Source organism: Lemur catta, chromosome 23, assembly GCF_020740605.2.
Source record: "Lemur catta isolate mLemCat1 chromosome 23, mLemCat1.pri, whole genome shotgun sequence".
Taxonomy (NCBI): Eukaryota; Metazoa; Chordata; class Mammalia; order Primates; family Lemuridae; genus Lemur; species Lemur catta.
In genome coordinates this window covers 3,225,461-3,238,468 of record NC_059150.1, presented here as the reverse complement: position 1 = coordinate 3,238,468, position 13,008 = coordinate 3,225,461, and positions in this window count along the sequence as shown.

Below are 13,008 nucleotides of genomic sequence, written 5' to 3'. Positions count from 1 at the left end.
GGGCGGGGCAGGGCCTGAGCTTCCAGGGGACGTGCCCAGGTGCGGGGAGGTCTGGGCTTGGGACCAGGGTCTCCATTCGGCCCACGTTGGGGGCGGGGCAGGCTTGGAAGACCAGGCTGCACCCGTGTTCCCGCGGTGTGGCCGCGGGCACTCGCCTCGCTGGGCTCGGCTTCCCCTCTGGGAGTCCAGCCTGCCCTGTCTCCCTCCCGGGGGAAGACTGAGCGTGAACTGGGGGACGTGCAGCGGGCACGGGGTGAACTCACCCTTCTCCACCTGTGCGACGCACCCCTCGTGCCAGGCACTGTGCCAGCCACTCGCATGTGTCCTCTCTGGCCATCCAGGGTCCCCAGGTCACATCCCCACATTGCAGATGAGGAAACCGAAGTAAAGAGAGTTTAAGCAACATGCTGGGGCAAAGCTGGGATTGAACCCCGGCCTATGTGACGCCAGAGCCAGGACTCTTCCTAGGACATGGGCCTTGTGGACTGAGGAGCACCCGAATCTCCCCAAACTATGGTGACTGTGCCAGAATCTGAGCCTCCTGGGAGCTGGCTGGGGGTGGTCCCGGGGTCAGGGCACAGGGCACGAGTCCAGGGGCTCAGCTCCCCCTGCTCCTTCCCAGCCCTGCCCCCCACGGCCCTGACAGGGGCAGACGGGCCAGCCTGGGGGGGCCTCTGGAAGGAACCGCAGAGCTGCTGTTGAGGGGGCTTTGCCCAGGGCGCAAGGGCACAGTCAGGCACCTCCTCTTTCTTGGGGGCAATTACAGCCCATTCCTGTGTCCCAGAATGGTTGGGGGACCCGTGGATCACGGAAGCACCTGCCGGTGGGTCACCCCTCGACTTGCAAAGAGAGTGAGTGAACCTCGGGGTGGGCAGGGTCCTGGGTCTGAATGCCAGCAGGGATGAGTGGCTGTTGTTGGAGGTGGTGGTGGGGACGCTGCAGGGACCCTCAGCAGTCTACCTCCAAGGTTGCTCTCCAGCCAGACGGCGCTGGCTACCTCTGTTTCCCCAAAATGTCCTGTTCTCTTCCACCTCTGCATGCCTTTTGCTCTCTCTCTTTCACTCCTTCTTTCCTTCCTTCCTCTCTCCCTCCGTCCCTCTGTTCTGTTCTTTTTTTTGAGATAGGGTCTCTGTTGACTGCCCAGGCTGGAGTGCAGTGGTGTGATCACAGCTCTCTGCAGCCTCCAACTCTTGGGCTCAGGCGATCCTCCTGCCTCAGCCTCCCGAGTAGCTGGAAGTACAGGTGTGCGCAACCAACACTCGGCTAATTAAAAAAAATTTTTGTGTGTAGAGATGGGGTCTCACTATGTTGCCCAGGCTGGTCTTGAGCTCCTAGCTTCAAGTGATCCTCCCGCCTCAGCCTCCCAGAGTGCTGGGATTACAGGCGTGAGCCACCGCGCCCGGTCTGCATGCCTGTTTACCCCCGGAATGCCCTTCCTTCTTTCTCTGCCTGTCCAACTTCTCTCTCACCTGAGGGCCTTGGTCAAGTCCCCGCTTCTCCAAGAAGCCTCCCAGGCCCCTCCTGAGCTCCTCTGGCTTCCTGGGACGATGGCCGTGGTGCTGGCCCACACCGAAGGCCCACTCAGCCTGGGCCTGGGCTTCACAGAAACCAGGCCTGGGTGCCCGGCCCAGCCCTCCCTCCCTGGCGCTGTTCCCAGAGCCTCAGCCCCACCCACCTGCTCATCCCAGGTTCCCAGCCCCCACCCCAGCATGGCAGGAATTTAAATTGCTCTCGATTGGAGACTCAGAAGAATGTTTCCACACTCGTGCAGAGCGCCCAGGCCCGGGGCCAGGTGTGGGGGCAGCCCCGCCCCTCGGCCCTGCACTCAGCGCCGGCCGGGCCACCCTCGCCACACCTGCAGCGGGGCCCAGTCCCCAAGCAGTTTTCCCTGCAAAGTCAGGCCTGGGCAGTGCCAGTGTGAAGGAGACAGGGCTGGGCCGTGGCTGCTCTTCAGGAAAGCGGCAGGCGGGGCGGGAGGGGCAGAGCCGTCCCCAGGTGCGATGGCGCTGGGATTGTGCTGGGCTTGCTGAACGCGGGCGGGCGGGGAGACCTGTTTAGGGTGCCTCGCCCCGTCCTCTCCCCACCCACCGGATCCCTGCCAGTTCCCAGGAGCTGACAGGCAGCTGGGGACACAGGGTGCTGAGGGTGAAGGAAGATCACGTAAGGGTGATGGACAAACCAGAGTTTTCCCCTCTGAACTTGAGGCAGAGACCTCTCTGTTCCCACGTCTCCCGCCTCCCAGGCCCAGGTGAGGAGGTGAGCAGTGGATTCTGCTGGGACACTGGAGGCATAACTTACAAGCCAGCCACACGGTAATGCTAATAAATGACATTAGCCTCCACGGATCAGGCAGCTGTCGTGTGCCGGGCACCGTGTGATGTCGTCTACACACACTCTCTAATCAGTAACGTGCAAAGTCAGGTGCTACATAGAAACTCCCATTTTAGACACAAAGAAACTGAGGCTCAGACAAGTGAAGTGACTCATCCAAGGTCATACAGGGCAGGATCCTGAGTGCTGAATTCTCCCTATGATTTCGAAATTGTTTGCGTGGCACACTTTCTACCAAATTAAGTCAGGGTTCTGATAGAAACAGAGAAAAGCATATTTTCAAGAAATTGCTCCTGCATTAGAGCCAACAAATATTTGAATAAAAATTTCTGATTGTACAACGCAAAGTATGTGCACATCAATCCTTATCACGGAAAAACTCGTGTGAGAAATAGTGTTCAAATGTGTCTATTGCAAACTTTTGGCCACCCACCTGGGCAATCCAGGATTAGGAATGTAGGATTTTACTCCTGCCTCTGGCTCATATAAAATGACTCGTGGATTAACACGGTCCTCATCCCACTCAGCTGTGCTGGTCGGTCCCCTCATCTCTGCCCTCACCTGGATGTCACTTCTTGAGCCTGGGGCCCTGGGGCTCGTTCATCCCTAGATTCCAGGGCCCTCCATACTGGGATGTTGCATGGACGAATGAGGAAATCATTCTCAAATTAGATGATCTTGTACAAGATTCGATCTTTTAGATATCAAATATTGACAGAGAGGGAAATTGTGAACAAATTGCCACAAGATTAGGGTTGCACTGTTTTTTACAGTTGTCAAAGCACTGTAACAAGTCAAAACAACAGTAACTTTAGAAAAGAGTAACTTTGGTCTTGAAAGGGTCACCTGTTTACCTCACTCGTGTCAGTGTACACACTGAATCTGCTTGATTGTCAGTGTTTCTATTAGAAGCGTTCATTGATTCATCAACTCAGTCTTTATGTAAATCTAATATGTATTTTATTGAGCACATACTGTATGCCAGGTACTGGCTGGCTAGCAGGGTTACAACTGGGGACAGACCAAGACTGCTCCCTACCTTTATAGACCAATGGAGAGAGTTGTTAAACAGACATTAGACCAATCACCATTTAGATAGACATATAGACAGGCGATAGATACATACACACATAGGTACACAGATATAGTAATAGATATATGAACACATATATACACACACACACATGTTTTTTGAGACAAGGTCTCACACTGTTGCCCAGGCTGCAGTGCAGTGGTGTCATCATAGCTCACTGCAACCTCGAACTCTTGGCCTCAAGCGATCCTCCCACCTCAGCCTCCCAAAGTGCTGGGATCCCAGGCGTGAGCCACGGCGCCAGGTCCCAAGCGAGTTTATGTAAATATCAGTGCTCAGCACAGGGCACAAGTCCGTGCACATTCTCTGGTGTCTCAGGGATATTGTGAGACGGAGAAGGTCCCCTGCCCTCAGGATGTCTCCCTGTCCTTTGCTCTTACTTGTGGAGCTCACCCCTCCCCCCCACCTCCCACTAGGGTTCCTCCCCCTCCCAGGCCTGCGGCATAGGGTGGGCCTGGCCTAGCCCCTCCTTCCCACCCTCTCCTTCCTTCTGGCCGAGCCTGGGACCTGCCTGTCACGGGAAGATGCGCCTGGCAGGTGAGTCAGTCCCCTCCACCGTGCCCTGCGGTGAGCACCCAGCTAGTGACAGAGAGAGGGGCAGAGCTTCGGGGACCCCACCTCCCCCAGGGACGGCAGAGATCTCTTCTGGGAAGTGCAAGGACATGAGCCCAGGCCTCTACACCCTCTCCTGGGGGATTAGAGCTCACCCTGGATGTGGTTTCCAGGCGCTGCACCCGAATTATTGTCAACCCCACCTGTGCAGGCCCTGAGAGATCTTGCCAGCTGCCTGGCCTGGGGGTCTGTCTGTCTCCCGCCCTTCCTCGCTTTCAACCCCCTGCCCCAGACTCCGCTGGCTCCCCGTTGCCCCATCCCTCCCTCCACGCTGGCCTCGCTCTCACACCCTCCCCACGTTCACACCCTTCTGCAGCCCCAGCTCTGCTTTCTGGCATCTTTTCTCTCCAAGTCACCCCTGTCTGACAGGTCTGCCCGTCCAGGAAGCCTTCCTAGGTTGGCCAGGACCTTGCTGCTCAAAGTACGGCCCACAGCCCGGTGGCAATAGCACCGCCCGGGAGCTTTGAGTTTTCGCAAGGTTCCCCCGGCACCCACGTGCCCCTTCTGGTTGGAGAATTACTGAGCTAGGTTGCCCTGCGTTCCAAAGGCCCCCGGTCCTTGACAAGACAGAGATCCTGGGAACCCGTGTCAGCTGGTGCCAGGCTGCCCGGACACAGGAGCGAGCATTTTAAATTCCAGAAATCATGAAAGGAACCTGCTGCTTACGTAATGGGTCCTGCTGCATGGCAGCTAACCGCAGCCTCTCCGTTGGTGAGGCTGGACGGGCTGGAGCGCCCCACGCCAGGCCTCATGGCAGCACTTGGTCGGCAGAGACAGAGTCTCTCCCAGGCTATGCCCACCTGGTTTGCCATTGGACCTGTTCCACGATGACCTTTGCCCCATGAGATCAGGGAATCTTTCTTCAAAGTTAAGCTTAGTCTGGGCATGGTGGCTCACGCTTATAATCCCAGCACTTTGGGAGGCTGTGGTGGGAGGCTGGCTTGAGGCCAGGAGTTTGAGACCAGCCTGGGCAACATAGTGAGACCCCCATCTCTACAAAAAATTAAAAAAAGTAAGCATGAGCAATCTAAGCGTTGCTGCCCTCACTGGCTCTCCACAGGGTGTTCTGTTTAAAAGTTTTCTGCAATGAAGTAAGTTGGGAGGGGCTTCATGCCACTCCTCTGTCTTTTTCTCTTCCTGTCTCTGCCATGATACATATGAGCACATCAACGCTTCTCAGAATAATGAGTAAAGAAAACTGACTGTTCAACCCCATTTAGCCCAGAGTCACTTAGCACCTATGAACAGCCTGGGGAACTAACTTTGGGAAATGCTAATTTAATTCCCTTCTACACACACACACACACACACACACACACACACACATCACTAAGATTTTCATGTGAGGCTCTTGGGATACAGAGGGGCTCTTGCACCCCTTTTCTGAGGTGAGAAGCTGAGTCTGGTGGTGGTGGGGAGAGGCCCTGCCGGAGCTTGTCCTCCAGTGCCCTTCTGGGCAGGGATGGGGCTGGTACAGGCCGTGTCACCTCACCCAGGTTCTGTGGGACAGGCTGTCCTCACCAAACTCAATTTCCCCCGTGTACCAGGTAGCTCAGCTTTTATTTCGAGTTTCCAATGCTCTTTGTTCCCTCAAATCCACCAGCCTGGTCCTGGAGCTGGAGTCCCCGCCAGCTGGGAGAAGACACTCCTGTGAGCCTTGTGGCCACTGTGGAGGGTGTCACCCCCCGCTGGGGGAGGTGGGAAGGACTCTACAAACCCAGTGCTGGCTGGGCTTATGCAGGGAACCTCCATCTGCCTTCACCATGGGGGGAGCGGGGGAGCGTGTGGTGGCAGAGTTTTCCAGCCAAACCCCATCCTGGGCTTTTGCTGACAGTGTGGTTAGATGGAAGGTAGAACCGGCGGGACCAGTCTGACAGCCTGACTCACAGCTTCTTCAGCCCCTGGCACAGCGAGGCGGCGGGGTGGGGAGGGCGTGGGAAGCTGTGCAGGAATGCCGAACTTGGGGCTCCCAGCCCTGGCCGGGGAGCTGGGGCAGGCTGGGGCCAAGGACTGGGGTGCGTGGAGATTCTGGGGAGCGTGATGGACATGGGAAAAGGAGGCCTCAACAGCGCAGCTGCTCTGAGGATCGTCTGCATCAGCCCAGAGGGGCCGCGCAGCGCTGCCCGCTCCTCGGAAACCCACGACAAGGTCTCTGTGGACTGGCGGGGACCCCAGACACGCCTCGTTGTAGCATAAAGGAAACTGGCGGAAGGATCGCCCAAGGCCGTGCCTGGCTCTGCGGCAGAGCTGGCATGTCCTGACAGTTACATTGAGACATCACTTCTTGTGGCACCTGGGCCACGTCCCCAGCTGGAGCTGCTCTGCTCAGAATCACCCGAGAACAAATTCGTCCTGAACCTGGAGCCGCCTGCTCTGGGGAATCCCATTGCCCAGGCAACGCGCCACACCTGGGTTCCTCGCCCCTCCCCGAGGGGACTGCGGGACAGACCCAGCACAGCCTGAAGGAGCTGGCTCGTCCGGGGCTCCTCGCAGTCCAAAAAGACCTTTGCCTGAGTTTCCAAGGAATGAGAGCTTGCAGACCCCAGGACCCGGCCATTCCCAGGCCTAGCAACAGAATGGACTAGAAATGGATGCCTCCAACAGGAGAGATTCCCGCCCCACTGTACTTGGTGCTACTCAGACCACATCTTGTCTTTTCCTTATTCGGGGCTCCAGTTCTTAAAAGGGACAGTGACCACCCGAGACGTGTTCAGAGAAGGGTGACCAAGACAGTCAGAGGGACACTAAACCACGTCCTCCAGGAATGGTTGAAGAAGCTGAGCACGTTTAGCCTGGATATGAGAAAACGCGGAGGCACAGGATGGCTGTGTCCGGACGCTAGAGGGGTTGCCACGGGGGAGATGGGGGGACCTGTTGTCCACAGCCCCAGGGGGTGAAGACGAGGGCAGCGGGTGGAAGCGGTGGGAACACAGAAGCCGGAGCAGTATGAGAGACGTGACTAAGTCAGGACAGCTGAGTTCCCTTCCTCCGGAGGTGCTCGGGGGGCGCTGCCTGGCCAGTGCGGAAGGCTGTTCGTGGACCCCCGAGGGTCAGATGGGGGAGGGAGGCCTGGAAGTCTCACAAGGCCAGTGCAATGTGAGAGTCTAGGAATCTCGGGGGCTTCGATTTGGTGCATGCTGAGCACGTGCTCCATGCTGGACGCTGCGCCGAGTGTTGAGAATGGACACAGAATGAGCCAGTCACTGTCACAGAGGGGAAGATAGCCACCAGCACAAGTCAGGGCACGAGCAGGCCTGCACGCAGGTGTGAGCACGTAGGCCGCACGGAGAGGTTGGCATGCGAGTCGGGCCTCGCAGGATGAATAGGACTTTGACAGGCAGAGCCAGGGAAGGGCACGCCAGGCAGAAGGAGCAACACGAGACGCGGGATCGAACAGGCACGTCGTGTCTGGGGAGATGCCTGCTGCGGGTGGAGTGAGGGAGGGAACGGGAAGGAGCAGGAGGCGGGAGGGGGGGCTGGGGCCAGCCTGGGAGAGCCTTGAATTCCAGCTACCGAGAGCTGGGCACTGGCAGGGGTAGGACACAAGGAGCATTGTTCATAACGGCCGCTCTCACGGCTGCACTCTGTGGCTGGGGAGGTGGACGGGGGGGACCAGGCAGAGGCGCCCCCATGTTGCAGTGGAAGGGGCCAGGCTTGACGGTGGCCCGGCTGAAGGCAGCGGGAGAGGGTATGGAGATGAGGCAACAGTTTAGAGTCACAGGGCTTGGTGCCTAAATGGGAAAGGAAGTATTAAAGATGAGGCCAGCGTTTCTCGCTTGGGTGACTGGGTGGGTGGTGATTCCATTAACGTCTGTCTTTTGTTTCTCAAAAGCAAATCAACCAAAATACGCGTGGCTCAGGCTGGTTCTAAGCTTTCTGCAGTCCTGAGCAAAAAGGGGGAGGCCCTGGGAAGCTGGGAAGGAGCTCTGGGGGACAGCCCCGAGAGGGCTGAGGTTTGCTGTATGAGCGCTCCCCTTTCGGGGCCTCAGTTTCCCCTGGATGAGCAGCAGGGGCAGACACAGTGTCCTGGCTCTCTGGTAAAGACCCAGACCCTCTCTCATAGCTGCGTCTCTCACTCCAGCCCAACTTCTCTACCAAACTCTGAGACTCCCCTCTCATGATGAGCTGGTGGGGTGATGACAGGTGTGTTTGCACGGCCCCCACGCCAGCCTCCACCCTCCCCCAGCCGGCCCTGCCGGGAGTCCGTGCAAACACCAGCCGGGGTCTTCGGTCCGCAGGGCTCAGACCACCAGAGGGGAAGTATGGAACCCTTCTCTCTCTAATCTCAAACAGGGTTTGCTCTTCGGTTACCTTTGAGCATTTGGAAAGAGCTCGCCTGCGTCACCAGGGGATGTCGGTGCATTGACCGTAGGTGTGGGTCAGGAGAGAGCAAAGCCTGGTGCTGCCTTGAGTTTTACTCCAGTTTAGTTGAGCGAGTATCTCGTGTCGACGCGATACACTGCAGCTGTCTCCTCTGCCACAGTCACCGATAGACACCCCCCTGCCCAGGACACTCCTCTCGTTTCCCTGAAGATTTTAGCTCCAGTTTACCCGCACTTTCTCAGTACTGTTGTAATTCCTGGTGATTTCAACGCCTATGAGTATGATCCTTCCAATATCCTGGCCTCTAGGTCCCTGGATATCTTCTCCTCTAGGGATTTTGTCCCCTCTCCCACCTTAGCCATTCGCTTTCACGTTGTGACCAATAATGACAACTTTTCCATATTCTCTCAATTTCAAGCAACACGCTCCGACCACTAACCTTCCAGCTTACAGCTTACTCCCTTGCGTACCCGGACCCTGATAATTCCTCAGGCCCTACGGTCCATTCATCCTATCACCTTCGTTTTAGTTATCCCTCATGCTCTCTCCTTCCTTCCCCAGGTTGCAGTTCACAGCCCATCTGCGATCCCTCCCTTGCACGCATCCTTAACTCGCTTACTCCGCTCTTGCCTCGTCACACCTGCCGGGAAGCCCCCGATTAACGCTCTTTACCTGTTCTGCACCTGTGTGGTAGCAACACGTGGGTGGAGAAAACTCATGACTATGCTGATGTGTCTGCCTTTAAATTCACGGCCGCCCACCCCAGGGGGGTCGTAGTGCTGCCCAGTACTCTTGCTATGTTTCACCGGCTGTTTGGTTCTCCTAGAAAACGATTTCCTCCCTTCCCTCCTCTTCCAGACATCTACCGTGTCTTCCTCTATCCTCACTCTGGCGTAACAATCGGGCTTCCCATCGACTGAGAACGCAGACGCGATGCGGAGAGGCTCCTGCAGGCCCCCACCGCAGCTCCCCCCGCGCCCTCCGTGGCTGCGGACGAGCTGTCCCCCCTCTCCAAGCCAACCTCTAGACCTTCGTATCTGGTCCTGTCCTCTCTCGCTTTCTCGTCTGCTCAAGGATGTCACACCAGCAACTCCTCCCTCCCTCAGATCATCAATTTCTCCTTCTCTGTTATATTATTCCCATCAGCATAGAAAACAAGCTTTTATCTTTAAATAAGGTCTATCTTAATGGCACGTTCCCTCCCCAAAGCCCCTCATTTCTCTTTTCCCCTTTAAAAAAATCTTCTCAGAAAACAGGCAATCCTCACTCTCTAAAATTCCTTTCCTTCCACTTTCTCCTGGACCCATTCTGGTCAAGTTTCTGCTCCTGCCACTCAACCAAAATCGCTCTTGTCAAGGCCCCATGACTTTCACGTCACTAAATCTGATGAGCAGACGCTTCCATTTCCAGTAATAGTGAAGTAGCTCCTATCAGATCATCTTTCCTGTGAATCACAGCTATACACTCGGGGAAAACTACAAAAAGTAACAACTACCTGAAGACATTGGAGAGGGACCCAAGGCAAGCAGAAACTGCAGGGGAGCTGAAACTCAGAGTAAAATTTCGTTGTGTCAGTTTCTATTTTGCGTCTTTCCAACCAAAGGGCAGGCTGTGACTGACTCCACGCAGACTATGTAAAACCCAAGTAGAAGCTTTAGTCTGACAGGCTTCGAGAGCCAGAGCCCAGAGATCAGGGCAGCTGGAAAGTGGGAGAGGGGCATACTGGGAAGGAGAGAGTCACAGAGAAGTGCCCCAAATTCTGAACATAAACTCTGCCTAAATCTCTGGCTGACCCTCTAACGATGCAAGCATGGGGGAGAATCTAAGCCATCCAGCTGGAACTAAGTGCACCACAAAACAGTTTGAAATTTGAGTTCAGCCAGTTAATTGCCTGCTAAAACAAAATGTCAATACCCTTCAGGTGAGGGAAGAACAGAATCCAATTTCAACCGTAAGCAGACAGTGAAAATTTAAAGATGTATATTGTAATCTTAGATCAATCACCCCAAAATGCAAAAATACAAATAAATAAAAGCCGTATTGATAAATTAAAATGGAACTCTAAAATGTTTAACCCCAAAGAAGGAAGGAAACAAAGAGAGGACCAAAAAGAGATTTGACAATCAGAAAACAAATAGTAAAATAGCAGACTTAAATTTAACTATATCAATAATTATACCAAAGGTAAACTGATTAAGTCCTCCATTTAAAATGCAGAGATTATCAGAACAGATAAAAGTGAGAGTGAGTCTTAACTATTTGCCATCTGCAAGAGATGCATATTTAATATGAAGACACAGATATGCTGGAAGTTAAAAAATGGAAGAAGATATACAAACAGTAACCATAGAAGACTGGAGACTAGATTAATACCAGATATCACAGATTTCAAAACAAAGAGTATCAACAGAAACAGGGGGACATTTTATGATGACATTCATCAGGACTGTATAGCAAACAATATAGGTGTACAACAACTGTAGAATACACATATTTTTAAGTGCGTATGGTCCATTCACTAAGAAAAGAGGTCAGGCCATGAAACAAATCTCAACAAATTTAAAAGGACTGAAATTATACAGAATACGTTCTTTGAGCATAATGGAATTAAATAAAAACAAAGTATCTAGAAACTCGCAAATGTTTGAAAGTAAATAACACTCTTCTAAGAAACCTGAGTCAAAAAAAAGAAGAAGAAAAGAAAAACAAACCCACACAGGAATTTGGAATGTATTCTTAACTAAATGATGGTGAAAGTCACGCTGGAATGGATGAGAAACAGCTGAAGCAGTGCTTAGCAAGAACTCTAAATACCTGGAAGGTCTAAAATCAATGACCTAGGTTTCTACTTTAAGAATCCAGGAAAAGCAAAAACAAAATAAACCTAAATTAAGTAGAAGGAATAAAATAATAAAGAGCAGAAACTGATGAAATAGAAAACAACAGAGAAAATTAACAAAGCCAAGTTAGTTTTCTGAAAAGATAAACCTCTAGCTAGACACAGACAGAGAGCGCACACACGCGCATGCAAATTACCAACGTTAGAAATAAAAGAGCACACAGAATAGATCCTGCAGACATTAAATTTTTTAATTAGGCAAAATTAATCCTGGGAAAAGCAGAACAGTGGTTGCCCGTTAGGGGAAGGGGGGACCACAACTGGGAAAATGGGAAAGGCATACGTGCGTGAGGGGACTTTCTGAGGTGACAATGACATGCTGTTTTGAGAGAACTTAGGGTTGTGCAGGTGTGTGCATTTGTCAAAATGTACTGAATGGTACACTTTAGATTTCTGCCCAAATTTTACATAACGGGGGGAGAGGAAGGAAGGGGGAGGAGGAGGAGATAAAAGAACCACAAATCCAAGGTCCGCTGCTCTGCCGTCATCTTAGCAGTTGGTCGCGTCCCTTGCACAGCTGGTCCTTCCCTCCACTGACACTTCCTGTGGCTTCAAGATGCCGCAGGCTGCTGGCTTGCCGCCCACCTCACTGGCTGTCCCTTCTCGTCTTCTTTGGCCGGCTCGGCGCAGTCTCTGAACCTCTTCTCTGTCTAGCCTCCCTCCCTTGGCCACCTCGTCCAGTCCCACGGTTTAGAAGCCCTCAGACCTTTGCTCAAAGGTGTCTGGTCCCGATTATTCTAGACTCTCTTTAGAATGTGGGAGGGCTCGACATCAGTTTGTCCCCTGCTGAGTCCTGGTCACCAATTCTAGGGCTGCAAGAAGAGTCCTACTCATCACACGGGGGCCCCGGCCCTTCCCGAGCCCCTGCTCTGGGCCCACGCGCTGCAGGGGCTGCCACAGAGCCTCCTGCCAGCTGTGTGTGTGCACGTGTGTGCGAGCTCCCCCTACCTTTAGAGAGTCCCATGTTTCATGGAATCCTGGAAACTAGTTAAAACAGCATTCCAGACAAGAAAATCTTCCTTTTTTTTTTGCCATTTCTCTCGTCCCTCCTTCCCTTCCTGTTCATTTAAGAAATAAATCGCCAGCCCCTTCTCTGTGCCAGGCACTGCCTGGGCGCGTGCCCTCAGGGAGCTCACAGTCCAGTGCAGAAAGCGCCAACAGGCTGCACCGCCCTCCCCCCCCCCCGCCCCGGGCGCTGGGGCTATGCCAGGGCTCTGGCAGGGGATGCGGAGCGCCAGGAGCTGCGCTGGGTCCAGGGCAGAGGGGAGGGGCAGTGGCAGCAATGACCAGAGGGTGGTGCACGAGGAAGGCCTGACCCTGCTACTGGCACTGCTTTGTGACCCCTGAGCAAGTCGCTTTCCCTCTCTGGGCCTCAGTTTCCTCACCTGCAAAGCGAGGGAGTTGGGACTAGATGGGAGGTTTTCCCACGGCCCCTCAGAGCCTGGGGTTCTGAGGATCCTGCGCCTGGGAAGAAAGGGGGTGGTGGGCAGGCGGAGCTCCCGCCCCAAGTCTCTCCCACCAGGGCTGCCTCTGCCTTTCCTGTTGGCTGTTTCAGCCTCCCGTCTCGGTCTCCTTTACCTAAAAGACTCTGGAAAATGGGTATCACCTGCCGAGGAGTGTCTGAAGCGTGTCCACTCTGACAATCTGTCCCTGGCATGGGCTGGCTCCAGAGGGCAGACCCTGGAGGCTGGGGGGTTGTCCAATATGCCCCCCTCGCCAGCCTGCCTCCCAGCCCACCCTCAACAGTCCT